The 16,723-nt window shown below is 50.6% G+C and overlaps 1 protein-coding gene across 1 annotated transcript in view; it reads left to right on the top strand.

The window, feature by feature from the left end:
- Positions 1–16,723, top strand: part of PVALB (parvalbumin) — a 219,154-nt gene that overhangs the window by 47,076 nt on the left and 155,355 nt on the right. The gene's annotated exons all lie outside the window — the stretch shown is intronic.

Below are 16,723 nucleotides of genomic sequence, written 5' to 3' on the forward strand. Positions count from 1 at the left end.
AAAGATTAGGGAGTAGGCCTCATACTCAACTGGCCAAAGATCACCCCCAGGCACTTCCAGGCCGGCCGGACCATCTTTACCATCTGTGATGGTCTCCCTGGACTAAACTGCTGCCGAGTAAAAGAGGAGAAGGTAAAGAGACTACTGTTTGTGCCTGTTTCTTTCACTGCCTGTCGGCCCTGCACCGTGTTATTCACACCATAGACTCTCATGAACACCAACTGTTGCCCCGGGGTACCGCTCCACCTGTGGGGAGCAGGACCATCCTAGCTGCCATTCCAACAGCCCCGGAGGCCCCATACAGCAGTGGCGGCTTAATAGCCGCAAACCACAGGTGGCGTCACGACAACTATAAACTTTAATCACCTCCAGCCATATTAATTGATCCCACCAGGGCCACGGCACCGGGTGTCCCATAGCCCTGGGGTGGGCGAGTCAAATGCGCAGGTGTGAAGAAAGGTCAAAGACTGCCAGCACATGCGCACTATAGTACTTGGATCTGCCTGCATGCGCAGGAGTGCAACGGAGGCCTCACTGTTAAGCAGAAGATGGAGGAACAAGAGCAGCAACACTCATTGGACCGGACCGCCCCCTAGATGAGTATTAGAAAGGCGTTTTTTGCGTTCTACAGATCGGCCTGGGTTCTTATATACAGTATTCTGTAATGGTGTATATAAGAGCTCACTGGTAGTGGCCGCAGCTTACAGGGGCCAAATCTAGTGACAGGTTCCCTTTATTAATTCTGTGAGAATTGAGGATTACATGGTTAACAGTACAATCAAATTGTAACATATCTGTTTCATTGTATTTGTAACTTTGTAACAACGATCCAAAGTAGCTGAGATGGTCAGATGTAGCAGAGCTGAGACAGTCAGATGTAGTAATATTTATATATTTATATAGAAAATATAGTTTATTTGCATAAAATTGGAAAAAACTCTGAAATTAAGTAACTGCGTGTTAGTACCGTAATAGCTTTCACCACAATGTTTAGACCACACAAGTTGCTCATCACTGAAGAGGAGAGACTTCCATTCCAGCCTGCAATGCCATCTTGCCATGCACCAAGATAGCTTTTGAGATCAGTGGCGTGAGGTCAATGTAGAATCTGTAGCTGGACGTTTAATTTGTGGCCCAGTTTGGTGCAAACGCCTTCTGGTGGTTTGTGCCCACATAATTGATACACTAGGCTTGGTATGTAATGTACAATTTCAGCTGCACTACAAAACAGATCACTGCGTGCCATTCTTTAAGTCTGATAAGACCATGTAGGCAACGCCAAGAAGAGACCTTCCCTTAGGAAAATCATACTGGACCCCTCTATTATTTCTTCCAGGTAAAATAACAGCTTGGTATTACATTCATTTGGTTGTAGAATCACTGGTACGGCAAATTCACCAAAGTGTCCCAAGAGGTGTTTTTCAATATGGCAACGCCAGGCGCCATGTTGCTTGTGCTACTGTGAGTAGCATCCATGGCTTATCATAAGGTAAGACAGTGATGTAGGAACTCTGCCAGCTGCTTAGCTCTTATGTCACTGACTTGATTAATGATAAAGGCCGCTTTACACACAACGACATCGCTAACGAGATGTCGTTTGGGTCACGGAATTCGTGACACACACCCGGCCTCATTAGCTACGTCGTTGCTTGTGAAACGCAGGAACGATCGTTAACGATCAAAATTATTTACCTTATCATTGATCGTTGATGCGTCGTTCTATTCCCAAATATCATTGCTGTTGCAGGACGCAGGTTGTTCGTCGTTCCTGCGGCAGCACACATCGCTATGTGTGACACCGCAGGAACGAGGAACAACCTCGTACCTGCGGCCGCCCGCAATGAGGAAGGAAGGAGGTGGGCGGGATGTTACGTCTTTCTCATCTCCGCCCCTCCGCTTCTATTGGGCGGCTGCTTATGTGTGGCCCGGGGGATAGGGGTACTCAGATCTGGGCCAAGGGTCACTTCAGTAAGTATCTCGGTGGCGCGACCCGGTCTGTGATCCCAGGCTCCACAATAAAAAGGGGGATTAAGTAGGGGAAATTGTCCGTGACGCCACCCGTGGGTTGCGGTGATAAGGTGGTGGCACCGCCGCTGCCTCTGGGGACCGTGCCCGGGACTGATGGTGTGGGGGCAGCAAGGTGGGATCCTCTCCACGGGTAGGGGAGTTGTAGTCCCGGGGCCCAATTGGGAGTGGTGGTTTGGGGAATAACGGGTGAAGTCCACGGCGTGGACTGGGTGGTGCAGGAGTATTCACTGTATAAGCAATAACTGACACGAGTCCAGAATTGAACCAAGTTGCTGGTAACTGGTGCCCACGGCCGTCTGCTGTGAGGATGGGTCCCACACCCGTGTTTGTGATTCAGGTGCTCTTTTCCTGCCTGAGGTCTGTGTCTGCTCTGCACACTGGTCCGGACTGGGTCCTGACAGCTGGCACCGAGGGGGCCACTACCCTGGCCCAGTCCACTCCGGGTCCCCACAAGTGGCTGGTCTGCTCCTGAGGCCCTTACTACCACTTCTCCTCTGCTCCCAACGGAGCTGCGTCCAGAGCTCTCTCCTCCTGCAGACTGACTCTAAACTCAACCCTGCTCTGCTCTTTCTAAGCTCCTCCCGCCCCTCCCTTTTCCTGGGGAGGGGGTGAGTGGGACCTGATTGGATGGTGTTGCGTCCGGGTGGTGGAAACACTGGACCGTACACCGGATTCCCCTGGTGAGGCAGCCAGGCCGGTCACCCCGCCAGAGGGCCTTGATGCACGGCAGCCGAAGCACTACTGGTAGCAAGACAGTCTGTATAGAGAGCTGGAAAGTAGATGTCCCTGGGAACACAGAGTTCTAGACGGTAGTCCGGGTGATGAGGCTCAGGGTCCGAGGCTGGGTTGTAAGGTCAGGCGGAATCCGGAACCAGCTGAGCGAGATGACAGGTCACCAAATGGGGCCAGGGACCGGAGACTGGCGGAACTGAAGAGGTGGTGGAATATCAGCCGACAGTCACCGTCAGGAGTACTGGAGCGGATGTGGTCAGGACCGGCTGGCGTGGCAGGACAGGCTCTGCGAGACAGACAGAGGTTAATACTGGACAAAGCAATACGGGGACCTGAACTCCTAGCTTACTAAACACGTAGAACAGGCCCCGCCCACCAGGAAAGAGAATCCTCTTATACCCTGTACCTGTCTATGCAATATCCTGTTTCTAGACGCTGGCCCTTTAAGAGAGGGTCAATGACCGCGCGCGCGCCCTAATGCGCATGCGCGAGGCCCGTGTGCCAGAAGCCAGAGCAGGAAGCGGTGCAGAAGAAGCAGGAGTACCCGGAAGTGTGTCCTGCGTCGCAGAGGAGCGCCGGGAGCGGGGAGCAGGACACATGGAGGGCGCAGGCGAGGGAGAGGAAGCAGGGACCGGAGCGGTGAGCAGGGGACGCCGTCGGGGACTGGAGAGCGGGCGCGGGCCACGGGGACCGGAGAGCGGGGCATGGGAACCGGGGAGCGTGACAGTACCCCCTCCCCCACGCCCCCCTCCCCGCAACCAGGACAGGAAGGCACGTATAAGAGGAGTGCTAACATTCTCCCGGGGCTCCCAGGACCTATCCTCGGGGCCATAACCCGCCCAGTCCACCAGGAAAAATTGTCAACCTCGCACGGTCTTCATGGCCACGATATCCCTTACCGCATAGATGTCATCGTCAGTGATGGGAGGAGGAGCAGTACTGGCACCAGCGGAGAAGGGACCAAGGACAACCGGCTTGAGCAAGGAAACATGGAAGGAGTTGGGTATCCGCATCGTGGCCGGGAGCTACAGCTTGTAGGAGACTGCATTGATCTTGCTGATAACTTTAACTTGCCCGATGTAACGAGGACCCAACTTGTACGATGGTAGCTTCAATCGGACATATTTGGAGGCAAGCCAGGCCAGATCACCTGGAGAGAAACACGGGGGATCCAGGCGCCTCTTGTCCGCGTGTCTCTTCATCTGCAAGGAAGCATGCTCAAGGGAAGTCTTGACAGAGTTCCATATAGCTGAGAAGTCCCGAACTAGAGCATCAGCAGCAGGGACATCTGAAGCCGAGGATACTGGTAACGGGACGGAAGGCTGAAGCCCGTAAACGACATGGAAGGGAGAGCTGGAGGTGGATTCGCTGATGTGCTGGGTATGGGAGAATTCAGCCCAAGGAAGGAGTGTGGACCAATCGTCGTGATGGATGTTGACGTAGTGGCGCAGGAAGGAGATCAGGATCTGATTGACTCGTTCCACTTGGCCATTCGACTGAGGGTGGTAGGCCGAAGAAAAGTCCAGAGATACTCCCAGATGTTTGCAGAGGGCCCTCCAGAAGCGCGAGGTAAACTGAGTTCCTCTGTCAAACACAATGTGTGCGGGAAAGCCATGCAATCGGAATATGTGTTGTATGAAGGCGTCAGCGAGCTCCTGGGCAGAGGGTAGCCCGCCCATGGGAACAAAGTGAGCCATCTTTGAGAAACGCTCCACCACAACCCATATGACCGTGTGTCCGGAGGACAAGGGTAAGTCTGTAATAAAGTCCATTGCAATGTGTTGCCACGGAACGGAGGGAATGGGCAGAGGCAGAAGACGACCGTATGGCAGGTGCATGGGCGTCTTGTTCCGGGCACAGGATGGGCAGGCTGAGATGAAGGTTGCGACGTCTTTACGGAGGGACGGCCAACAATAGTGACGGAAAATCGCACTCCAAGTCTTCTTCTGACCAGCATGGCCGGCGATTTTTGAGGCATGACCCCAGTGTAGGACTCTTTGTTTGTCGGTATCCGAGACATGGGTCTTCCCAGGGGGTATCTGAGCCAGAGTGACAGGGGCCACCGGAATAACTTTACTGGGACTGATGATGGGCTGGAACATCTCCTCCTCCTGGTCCATGGGCACGAAGGACCTGGACAAGGCGTCTGCCCGCACGTTCTTATCCGCGGGCCGAAAATGAAGTTGGAAATCGAACCGAGCAAAAAACAAGGACCAGCGGGCTTGTCGCGGATTCAGTCTTTGGGCTGACCGTAGGTACTCCAGGTTCTTGTGGTCCGTGTAGATGATCACGTGGTATACCCCGCTCCCTCCAGGAGGTAGCGCCATTTCTCCAAGGCCAGCTTGATAGCCAGTAGCTCTCGATCACCGATGGTGTAGTTGCGTTCGGGTGCCGAGAAGCTCTTGGAGAAGAATCCGCAAGTGACCATCCTCCCGGTGGAGGATCTCTGCATTAGCACTGCCCCGGCCCCTGAGGAGGAGGCATCCACCTCCAAGGTGAACTGTCGGTTCAATTCAGGGCGATGGAGAACCGGGGAAGAGGCAAACGCCTGTTTCAAAGAGCAGAACGCGGTGTCGGCCGCAGGTGGCCAGTCCTTAGGATTAGCTCCCTTCTTGGTCAAGGCAGAGAGGGGCGCAGTCAGGGCAGAGAAGTGTGGGATGAATTGACGATAATAGTTAGCAAAGCCAAGGAAGCGTTGGATGGCATTCAGTCCGGAAGGAGGGGGCCAGTTGAGGATGGAAGAGACTTTCTCTGGGTCCATCTGAAGGCCAGTGTCAGAGATTACATAACCCAGGAAGGGAAGGGACGACTGTTCAAAGACGCACTTCTCGTACTTGGCGTACAGACGGTTTTCTCTAAGCCTTTGTAGTACTAGCTGCACGTTCTCTCTGTGGGTCTGTAGGTCCGGAGAGAAGACCAGGATATCGTCTAGGTACACGACGACACAGACATAGAGGAGGTCTCTGAACACGTCGTTCACTAGTTCTTTGAAGACTGCCGGAGCATTAAACAGACCAAAGGGCATTACACAATACTCGTAGTGCCCATCCCGAGTGTTGAATGCGGTCTTCCATTCGTCTCCAGAGCGAATGCGAACCAGGTTATAGGCACCACGGAGATCCAACTTGGTGAATACACGAGCTCCTCGGAGCCGATCGAATAGTTCGGGGATGAGCGGCAGAGGGTATTTATTTTTCACTGTGATCTGGTTTAATTCCCGGTAGTCAATGCAGGGGCGCAGATCACCTTCTTTCTTCTTGACGAAGAAGAAGCCTGCTCCGGCAGGGGACGAAGATCTCCGAATGAACCCCTTTGCCAGGCTCTCGGTGATAAAGGCAGACATGGCCCGTGTTTCAGCAGGGGACAAGGGGTATATCCTTCCTTTAGGAAGTGTAGTTCCCGGCAATAAGTCGATGGCACAGTCGTAGGGACGATGAGGCGGCAGTACCTCTGACTCCTTTTTATCAAAAACGTCCACGAAGGACCAGTAGGCAGAAGGCAGTCCTGGTAGAGACTCTGGAACCGGAGGTCGTCGGATGGGCTGTATGGATTTCAGGCATCTCTCGTGACACGAGGGGCCCCATCGGGTAATTTCACCTGTACACCAGCTGACCGACGGTTCGTGTGCCCGTAATCATGGGAGTCCCAGCAGGATCTGATGAGACATGCGCGGGAGGACGTAGAAGGTGATTTTCTCGGTGTGCAGGGCACCGATCCGTAATTCCACAGGCTTGGTGATCAACGAGACGGTGTCAGAGAGGGGTCTCCCATCTACAGAGGCAATCACCAGGGGTTTTTCTAGTGGGAGAACAGGCACCTGGTACTTGTCCACCGTAGCCTGCTGGATGAAGTTGCCTGCTGCTCCGTAATCGAGATACGCCTCTGCCGTGAACCGGGTCTCTTCTGTAGTCACTTGAACAGTCCATGTAACGGAGTCTGAGAGAGTCCCAGCACCTAGGGTGGCCTCTCCTACCAAGCCTAGGTTTTGGAGTTTCCCGCCTTCTCGGGACAGGAGCGTAGCAGGTGTGTGCCATCTCCGCAGTAGAAGCAGAGACCCTTTGCTAGTCGTTCTGCTCGGCGTTGCTCAGACTGCCTCAGGCGGTCAATCTGCATGGGCTCGTGGGCAGAAACGCCAGATGACGCCGACTGGCGAACGGTGGACTTCAGTGGTGGGGAGGAGTGCCGTATCGGACGCCTCTCGCGGGACACCTCTTTGGATCGTTCCTGAAAGCGAAGATCCACTCGGGTCGCTAGAGCGATCAGGGCATCCAGGGTGGAAGGTACGTCACAACCAGCCAGCTCATCCTTAATACGACCCGAGAGTCCTTCCCAAAAGGCGGCGGTTAGGGCCTCATTGTTCCACCCTAATTCTGAGGCCAAGGTGCGGAAGCGGATGGCATACTGGCTCACCGTCAAAGTCCCCTGACGTAGCCTGAGGAGCGATGAGGCGGACGCGGAGGCGCGTCCGGGCTCGTCAAAGGTAGTACGAAAAGCCTGCAGGAATTCCTGGATGTTGGTGGTTACCGGATCCTCCTTCTCCCACAAGGGGTTCATCCAGGCCAGTGCCTCTCCCTCTAGATGGGACATCACGAACGCCACCTTGGCTTGGTCAGAGGCAAAAAGGTGCGGCAGCAGCTTGAAGTGGAGGGAGCACTGATTTAAGAATCCCCTGCAGGTCTTGGGATCTTCGGCGTACCGGGGTGGTGAGGCCAAACGGAGTTTGGAAGTATCCGAGGAAGCTGCCACGGGAGCTGCGGACGTGGATTGAGTCGCCAGAGACGTGGTAGTCGCTTGCAGCGTATTGAGGCGGGTATCCACGGAGGTCATGAAGGCCAGCATACGGGATTGGGTCTCACGTTGTCGCCCGAGTTCCTGCTGCAATCCAGCCAGCTGAGATGCTAGTGCTTCAGCGGGATCCATGGCCTGTTCTAGCTGTTGCGTCTGGGTGGTGGAAACACTGGACCGTACACCGGATTCCCCTGGTGAGGCAGCCAGGCCGGTCACCCCGCCAGAGGGCCTTGATGCACAGCAGCCGAAGCACTACTGGTAGCAAGACAGTCTGTATAGAGAGCTGGAAAGTAGATGTCCCTGGGAACACAGAGTTCTAGACGGTAGTCCGGGTGACGAGGCTCAGGGTCCGAGGCCGGGTTGTAAGGTCAGGCGGAATCCGGAACCAGCTGAGCGAGATGACAGGTCCCCAAACGGAGCCAGGCACCAGAGACTGGCAGAACTGAAGAGGTGTTGGAACATCAGCCGACAGTCACCGTCAGGAGTACTGGAGCGGACGTGGTCAGGACAGGCTGGCGTGGCAGGACAGGATCTGCGAGACAGACAGGGGTTAATACTGGACAAAGCAATACGGGGACCTGAACTCCTAGCTTACTAAACACGTAGAACAGGCCCCACCCACCAGGAAAGAGAATCCTCTTATACCCTGTACCTGTCTATGCAATATCCTGTTTCTAGACGCTGGCCCTTTAAGAGAGGGTCAATGACCGCGCGCGCGCCCTAATGCGCATGCGCGAGGCCCGTGTGCCAGAAGCCAGAGCAGGAAGCGGTGCAGAAGAAGCAGGAGTACCCGGCAGTGTGTCCTGCGTCGCAGAGGAGCGCCGGGAGCGGGGAGCAGGACACATGGAGGGCGCAGGCGGGGGAGAGGAAGCAGGGACCGGAGCGGTGAGCAGGGGACGCCGTCGGGGACCGGAGAGCGGGGCACGGGAACCGAGGAGCGGGCCACGGGGACCGGAGAGCGGGGCACTTGAACCGGGGAGCGTGACAGATGGTGTGTTTCTGTGTGTGGGAAACTTCCCAAGGGAGTGTGAGATCTGCACCAAAAACATGGATGCAGACCTTTGTGACACCCTGGTTTTGCCAGGGCGGCACACTTAGTGACGTCGCTGTGACGCCGCTTAGAAAGGAGGCGGTTTGCCTGCCACAGCGACGTCGCAGGGAAGGTAAGTCCGTGAGACGGGTGTAAGTGATGTGTGCCACGGGGAGCGATTTGCCCGTGACACACAACCGACAGGGGCGGGTACGCTCGCTAGCTATCTCGCTAGCGAGATCGCAGCGTGTAAAGCACACTTAAGAGTTCAGAAGGGTGAAGACATGGGAGAAGCACTTTCTGCTGTGATAAAACAGACAGGGAAATGTTATCTTCCACAAAGAAACAGCTGCAAGCCCCAGATGTGTAGTCTGTATACGCTCTTATGCTTCTTCCTCTGACCAGGAGCTGCAGCAGTTCTACATTGATGGACAAAGCTATTATACAGCACAATTATAAGATTATCTCAGCACAAGAATATTTTTTTAACTCATCCAATTGTGGAACTTATTATTCCAAGATCTATTAATTATATTGAACTTGGTTCACGAATAACCTTTCAAAGGTCTGAGGATGAGATGAGTGCCAATCAACAACACATATGGAGCAATCACTGGCACTGTATGTATCTGAACAATCGGTAGTGCAATTGTTAATTGCATATGGTTTCATTATTGTTAATAGGAGTAATGGCTGATAAATATTTTAAAAAGTGTCCTAAGACAATAGTGAGCGCTTGACCCAGAAAACTTACTTATAATTCTGCAGCTGGTTTTAAGGCAAAAACCACCCCAAAAATTGCCTGAAAGGTTTAATGATATAAAGTAGAGATTTCTTCCATATTGGGAAATCTCACAAACCAGCGCTGAATAATAAGAGAGTGAAGATTAATTTAAATAATTTTTTATATATTTTAATGGTTACAATACTCCTAATCCCTAACAATGAACGAGACTAATGTCTACAAATAAATAAAATGGACAAAACATATACAATATATATGCACAATATGACTAAAGGATCGTGGGGCCCCGGCCGGTGGCAACCACGATCTAGTAAAAGTTAATAGAAGTTAGTAATATTATTAAACCGGTTGGAGAGCTCAAGGAAAAATAGTTAATAACTACAAAAAGTTTTTCCAAGAAAGCACTAGGACTGTGCCAACTCGTATGTACATGTAAATATTTGTCCACTTGGTCATCAATCCATTTAGAAGTCTCTTAGGCAGTATTTGGTAGTTATTCACTTCAACATAATTTAGTACAAGACTTCTCTTTATTTATAACTTAGGCAAAAACAGTCCACTCCCTACGTCCGTGGGTATTCCAGCAAATGGCCCCAAACGGCAATATATGACACTATTGTCGCGGGCGGAGGAGGGGACGCTGCGCTCTCCCACTGCTCGGGTCCGGCTGCCGCTACTGCTGCGGCTGCTGTTGCTCGGTGGTGGCTCGAGTGGTGGGCCGGATCCCGGGGACTCGAGCGGCGCTCCTCGTCCGTGAGTGAAAAGGGGATGATTGGTTGTGGGGGTTTTGATTATGGATATTGTCCTTGACGCCACGGTTTTGGTGATATTGGTGACACCACCGCTGCTCTGAACGGGGATCCCGGGAGCGGTGACTGGGAGCAGCTTTGTTGTTATTTCTCCCCTCCGTGGGTAGGGGGTTGGTTGTCCCGGGGCCCGGTGATGGGGTAGGTAGGGATGATGGCAGGCGGGTTGCGGGGCCTGGTGAGGTGCAGGGTCGCAGGGGCAGCGCTGTGCGGCACGGGGGTACTCACTCAGCCTGAGACGATGACACAGTTCTCGGTAAAACACACGGCTGGATGGACGGGTCCCCCAGACGGCTGCGGTTGTTTCTTCCCCGTAGGTTAGTGATGACTGTCTCTCCCTGCACCTATGTTCTATGTTGATTCCGATGGGTTCCCACCGGTAACCCGCTCCCCGACTTGGATGTAGGCCGGAGGAGCCCCTTATGCCTGCAGGCGCTGGCCCTGCGAAACGGTTGCCCTTGGCGGTGGCGGTATCTCCCCTTCACGGTTGGACGGTTGCCTTCTGTTGGGACTTGACTGTTTAGAAACCCAGGGGGTCCCCTTCACTAACGGATTCGGCAAATTCACGGCGACTCCTAGCCTTGCCGGGGTCCGAAAAGCCCCTGCAAATGGTGCTGGCTTCTCCTTGTGTACCGGTCCGGTACCGCCGGGCCACTGCCCGTCCACGGTCCTTACGGCAAACTCCGATAGGCCACTCCTGCAGACGGTCACCACCGTCTGCCAACCTTGCTGCTCCGTCCGGGCCACACACCCGGACTCACTTCAGTCTGCTCTCTTGCCACTTCACTACTCCTCACTTTTCCTCCTTCCACTTTCACTGTCCAAGCTAATCTGCTCTTTTTCCCTCCTCCAGGACTGTGAACTCCTTGGTGGGTGGAGACCAACCGTCTGGCTCCACCCCCTGGTGTGGACATCAGCCCCTGGGGAAGGCAACAAGGGTTTTGTGTCTGGCTTAGATGTGCCTAATCGGGGTGTAGGGTGTGGTGGTGTAGTTACCTGTGGCCCCTGGCTTGTCCAGGGCGCCACATTATTACTAAGCATATAACTATCTGCTAGGCTGCTTGTTAGGCTCCTGTGATCACATGTGGTGGGGAAGCCAATTACATCTGCTCCCCTCCTATTTCTGCTGGATGAATTATTCTAGACATGTCAGCTATACCTTATCCTGTGTTGGTCTTTGAGCTTTGGTATCCCAGCAGTAGCGTAGTTACCAGGGGGCAGAGGGGGTGGTCACCCCGGGCCCCAGATCTGGAGGGGTCCACCCAGAGCTACTGCTATCCAGTGCTGAGTTGGAGGAATTCGCTGTAGGGGCAGAGAAGAACTAATCTGTTCCTGCCCAGAGGGAAGACAATACCTGGCCTGCTATTGGTAAAGGACCTGCTATGATGTCATGCACCTGTGACCTGTGTGGGAGGAACCAGAGTTTTGCCTGGCAGGTAACAGCAGGAGATACAGAAGAAGCTGGAGGAGATGTGGACACATGTCACAGGTAATGAGGGAACAGGGGGATATGGGGGTGCAGGGTGAATGGCATATGACGGGCGCAGACTGTGACAGAGGGGTGTTTGAGAGAGGGGTAAGGTGGGTACAAGGTGCGTGGTGTATTGAGTGCACTGTGTGAGATGGGTGTGCGGGATATGGGGGTTCACAATGTGGGAGCAAAAGGACTGGTTAGGAGCAGGGCCAGGAAGGAGACTTATAGTGCCTTGCGAAAGTATTCGGCCCTCTTGAACTTTTCAACCTTTTCCCACATTTCAGGCTTCAACAAAAAATAAAGATAAAAATTTTAAATTTTATGACGAAGAATCATCAAGTGGGACATAATTGTGAAGTTGAACGATATTTATTGCTTATTTTAAATTTTTGTAAAAAATAATAACTGAAAATTGGGGCGTGCAATGTTATTCATCCCCTTTACTTTCAGTGCAGAAAACTCACTCCAGAAGTTCACTGAGGAGCTCTGAATAATCCAATGTTGTCCTAAATGACTAATGATGATAAATATAAGCCACCTGTGTGTAATCTAGTCTCCGTATAAATGCACCTGCTCTGTGATAGGCTCAGTGTTTTGTTTAAAGCGCAGAGAGCATCATGAAGACCAAGGAACACAACAGGCAGGTCTGTGATACTGTTGTGAAGAAGTTTAAAGCTGGATTTGGTTGCAAAAAGATTTCCAAAACTTTAAACATCCCAAGAAGCACTGTGCAAGCGATCATATTGAAATGGAAGGAGTATCATACCACTGCAAATCTACCAAGACCCGGCTGTCCACTCCAAACTTTCATTTCAAACAAGGAGAAGACTGGTCAGAGATGCAGCCAAGAGGCCCATGATCACTCTGGATGATCTGCAGAGATCTACAGCTGAGGTGGGAGAGTCTGTCCATAGGACAACAATCAGTCGTACACTGCACAAATCTGGCCTTTATAGAAGAGTGGCAAGAAAAAACCCATTTCTCAAAGATATCCATAAAAAGTGTTGTTTAAAGTTTGCCACAAGCCACCTGGGAGACACACACCAAACATGTGGAAGAAGGTGCTTTGGTCAGATGAAACCAAAATCGAACTTTTTGGGCACAATGCCAAACGATATGTTTGGTGTAAAAGCAACACAACTCATTATCCTGAACCCACCATCCCCACTGTCAAACATGGTGGTGTCAGCATCATGGTTTGAGCCTGCTTTACTTCAGCAGGGACAGGGAAGATGGTTAAAATTGATGGGAAGATGGATGGAGCCAAATACAGAACCATTCTTGAAGAAAACCTGTTGGAATCTGCAAAAGACCTGAGACTGGGACAGAGATGTGTCTTCCAACAAGACAATGATCCCAAACATAAAGCAAAATCTACAATGGAATGGTTCACAAACAAAACGTATCCAGGTGTTAGAATGGCCAAGTCACAGTCCAGACCTGAATCCAATCGGGAATCTGTGGAAAGAGCTGAAAACTGCTGTTCACAAACGCCTCCATCCAACCTCACTCAGCTGCAGCTGTTTATAAAGGAAGAATGGGCAAGAATTTCAGTCTCTCGATGTGCAAAACTGATAGACACATACCCCAAGCGACTGCAGCTGTAATCGCAGCAAAAGGTGGCGCTACAAAGTATTAACTTAAAGGGGACGAATAATATTGCACGCTCCAATTTTCAGTTTATTATTTTTTACAAAAATCTAAAATAAGCAATAAATTTCGTTCAACTTCACAATTGTGTCCACTTGTTGTTGATTCTTCACCATACAATTTAACATTTTTATCTTTATGTTTGAAGCCTGAAATGTGGGAAAAGGTTGAAAAATTCAAGGGGGCCGAATACTTTTGTAAGGCACTGTAGGCCTCTCCATCATTAGGAGTATCCCTGAGGTTAGGGATAGCAAAGGGCCTCCTAGCTTGAGGTCAGCCTAGGAGCCCCGGTTCCCCGCTATCCCGTAGACAGTACCATTGTGCACGACTGCTTAATTCTACTGTTTAAATTTGTATGGGCATGCATGGAGCCCTTTGGATGGAGATACCAATACTATTCAAGTATTTATTGAGTTTCTCAACACATCTTTCATATTTGATGTTCCTCAGAATTGTTTTGGATCCCGCATCATGTGCAGATCTCTTTCTTCCACACCAGAACAAGACAATTACATCTCAGGAGCCGATGGCTGCTAACATCACTCTCAGAGCTAGGAGCTGTCACCTGGGGCATATCATCAAGGCATTGCCAGATGGATAGATAACCAGGGATAAGCAAAATTACTCAGGATAAACGGATTATCATCATTAGTTAGAGCTTATGGTTAATGGTTTCACCTCAAGGGGCATTCCAAATTGGATTCTGAATGTAATTTTGCTTAGAGAAAGCATAGGATCACATCAGCTTCTCAAATCACACAGGTTAAACAGAATTATGGACGTTATTAAAAAATATCCCTGTACTACATCACAATAAAGATTTACACAAAATATGGGATGTCACTAGTCAGAATATCTCTTGTTTCAGTAGAAATGGATTCAGGGGATAAAAAAAGGCTGAAGCCAACATTTATGTTTGTAAACAAGTCTCTCATATTATCCGGCATGTTCACCTATGTAGTGTGTTCTTGGTAAGGCCGGCGTCACACGGTACGATCTATCGTGCGATTGCACGAGCGAACGCACCCGCCCCCGTCGTTTGTGCGTCACGGGCAATTAGTTGCCCGTGGCGCACAAAGTCGTTAGCCCCCTGTCACATGCACTTACCTCCCGGACAACGTCGCTGTGGGCGGCGAACATCCTCTTCCTGAAGGGGGAGGGACGTTCGGCGTCACAGCAACGTCACACAGCGGCCGGCCATAGAAGCGGAGGGGCGGGGATGAGTGGGACATAACATCCCGCTCACCTCCTTCCTTCCACATTGCCAGTGGGATGCAGGTAAGCTGTGTTCGTCGTTCCCGAAGTGTCACACGGAGCGACGTGTGCTGCCATGGGAACGATGAACAACCGGAGCACAGAAGGAGGACCGACATTTTGAAAATGAACGATGTGTCAACGAGCAACGATAAGGTGAGTATTTTTGCTCGTTCACAGTCGTTTGTAGCTGTCACACGGTACGATATGTCTAACGATGCCGGATGTGCGTCACTAACGACGTGACTCCGACGACATATCGCCCGATATATCGTACCGTGTGACGCTGGCCTAAGTATTAGAGATGAATGGATCGATCTACAGGAGATCAAGCTTGAGTAAAATTTTCTGAAATTCATAGTCTCATGTGAATTCAAACACTTTGGCAATCAATTTACAGTCCATCAAAAAGAAAAGTGACCTGGTACAATTTACCACACTGCTGAAGCATCAGAGACTGTGCTCATCTCTTCTCACTTGGCCATACAGGTTTCCTCATAACGCACTACAGCTAGTAGGTTATCAGACCATTCTCAGTGAAGAACATCTTACATCTCCAAGGTCACTGGTTAAGTCACTCTCTTCTGTAGTGTGTAAGCTCCTCTCTCTCTCTCTCTCTCTCCTGTAGAGTGTAAGCTCTTATGTTCAGCGGAGTCCTCTATCTCCTGTAGAGTGTAAGCTCTTATGGTCAGCGGTTTCCTCTCTCTCCTGTAGAGTGTAAGCTCTTATGATCAGCGGTTTCCTCTCTCTCCTGTAGAGTGTAAGCTCTTATGGTCAGCAGGGTCCTCCTCTCTCTCTTGTAGAGTGTAGGGTCTTATGGTCAGTGAGGTCCTCTCACTCTCTCCTGTAGAGTGTAACCTCTTATGGTCAGCAGGGTCCTCTCTTTCTCCTATAGAGTAGATAGAACGTATTAAAGGAAACCAGTAGTTCAGTAAAACCATAAATGAAAGATTTAATTTATGTTTTTCTTGCTGTTGTCCTGAAACGCGTTGACCAGTACATGAAAGAATAAAGACATAAATTAATAAAACATCCTATTGTGGTGACAGCGCAGCTGAACTCCTGGTTTCCTTTAATATGTTCTATCTACTCCTTTCGGGGCTGGAGCTATTCACCTATACATCCAGTGGCTAATACAGGGGTTGTGACTCTCACAACCTCCTCAGGTGAGTTGTAATCCTATTACTCTCCCAATTTTAATTGTGGTAAGACCCTATTGCGCTTCTCCTTCCACAGTTTTTTTTCTCCATATCGCCTATAGAGTGTAAGCTCTTATGGTCATTGGGGTCCTTTCTCTCTTTCCTGAAGAGTGTAAGCTCCTATGGTCAGCAGGATACTTTCTCTCTCTATCTTGTAGCGTGTAAGCTCTTATGGTCATTGGGGTCCTTTCTCTCTTTCCTGAAGAGTGTAAGCTCCTATGGTCAGCAGGATACTTTCTCTCTCTGTCTCGTAGCGTAGCGTGTAAGCTCTTATGGTTAGTGGGGTCCTTTTTCTCTTTCCTGAAGAGTGTAAGCTCCTATGGTCAGCAGGGTACTTTCTCTCTCTCTCTCTCTATCTTGTAGCGTGTAAGCTCTTATGGTTAGTGGGGTCCTTTTTCTCTTTCTTGAAGAGTGTAAGCTCTTATGTACAGCAGGATACTTTCTCTCTCTCTCTCTCTGTATTATAGAGTGTAAGCTCTTATGGTCAGTGGGGATTTCTTCCTCTATTTTCCAAGCTTTCCAGTATTGAAATTTATTAGCTGCAAAGTAAATTTCTGGGGAAAAATCGGCAAAGTCAGGAAATTTGAATTTCAAAAGATCCACTCATCTCTAATGAGTATATTTTTCTAAATGTTGTACAGTAAGGATCTGCATTGTACAAGTCTGTGAATCACCTTTGGGATTAGCATGTTCACCACACTCATACTGTATTTCTTGAGGGACATAGTATCCAAAATGCTGTTATAAGGGGGTGTGAACAAAAGACTCATCGAACCAACATTTCACAGCATCCACAAGAGAATACTGCTATCTGCTGGTTGGAAAGAACAGATAGGAACTAATGAGTGGAGTGTGTGTGTTTCCTCGAGGGAAGAGTTTAAAAGCAATGCTGGGTCAGGGGGTAGTTGTGGTTCAGTTGTTAATTATAACAGCTCAGGAGAGCCAAGAAGAGGAAGAGTTGGTGCCAAGAGTCGGAAGGGATTAGTTGTGTCAGCAGCGAAGTGGCTTACAGCACCA

Source organism: Anomaloglossus baeobatrachus, chromosome 8 (assembly GCF_048569485.1).
Source record: "Anomaloglossus baeobatrachus isolate aAnoBae1 chromosome 8, aAnoBae1.hap1, whole genome shotgun sequence".
In the NCBI taxonomy this organism is placed as follows: domain Eukaryota; kingdom Metazoa; phylum Chordata; class Amphibia; order Anura; family Aromobatidae; genus Anomaloglossus; species Anomaloglossus baeobatrachus.